The following is a 1,000-nucleotide window of genomic DNA, read 5'->3' on the forward strand; positions in this document are numbered from 1 at the left end:
GTGCCCTGTACCTCTTGCTAGGCGGTCACCAGTCCAGCAATAGTGGAAACCAGCCTCAGTTCACAGTATAGCCTCTCTCAGGGGTCACCAAGCACAGCACAGGCAGCTACCAACCTCAGATCACTTTGTAGGTTTTGCAAGGTGGCCTTGGGCCGAGCATAAGTAGCAGCTGACCTGGGCCTGCACTGGAGACCCTCCCAAGAGGCCTAAGAACCAACACATCTAGTCAACAGCTTCAGACAACACTAGAGCACTACCTGATTAGTTTTACGAATGGCACACCGAAAGAATGAACTCAGCAGTCCCCAGAGCCCTGCTACAGCCAATTCCTCTCCATGAGGTCAGTCCACAAAATGACAGTTAACTACATCGCTATAAATAATTACTTTAAATGTAAATGAATTGAAAGCTCCAATCTAATGATACAGGATGGCTGAATGGATAAGAGAACAAGATCCATTCATACATATGACTTTAAATTAAAAAGATTTGGCACAGCAAAGAAAACCATCAACAAAACAAAAAGACAATCTAAAGAATGGGAGAAGATATTAGCCAGTGATACATCTGATAGGTGGCCAATATTAAAAAAACTATAAGGAACTCATACAAGTTAACACAAAAAAGACAAACAATCCAATTAAAAAATGGGCAGAGAACCAGAATAGACAATTCTCCAAAAAGGACATACAGATGGACAAGAGACATATGCAGGATGCTCAACATCACTTGCTATCAGAGAAATGCAAATTAAAATCACAATCGGATATCACCTCACATCTGTCAGAATGGTTATCAATAAATAAATAAATCAGTGTTGGCAAGGATGTGAAGAAAAGGGACCCCAAGTGCACTGTTGCTGGGATTGTGCATTGGTACAACCTCAATGGAAAACACTAAGGAAGTTCCTCAAAAATCTAAAAATAGAATCACCATATGATCCAGCAGTTGTACTTCTGGGTTCTTGTCCATAGAAATCTAAAACACTAATTTGAAAAGG

This window comes from Pteropus vampyrus, unplaced genomic scaffold (assembly GCF_000151845.1).
Source record: "Pteropus vampyrus isolate Shadow unplaced genomic scaffold, Pvam_2.0 Scaffold294, whole genome shotgun sequence".
Taxonomy (NCBI): Eukaryota; Metazoa; Chordata; class Mammalia; order Chiroptera; family Pteropodidae; genus Pteropus; species Pteropus vampyrus.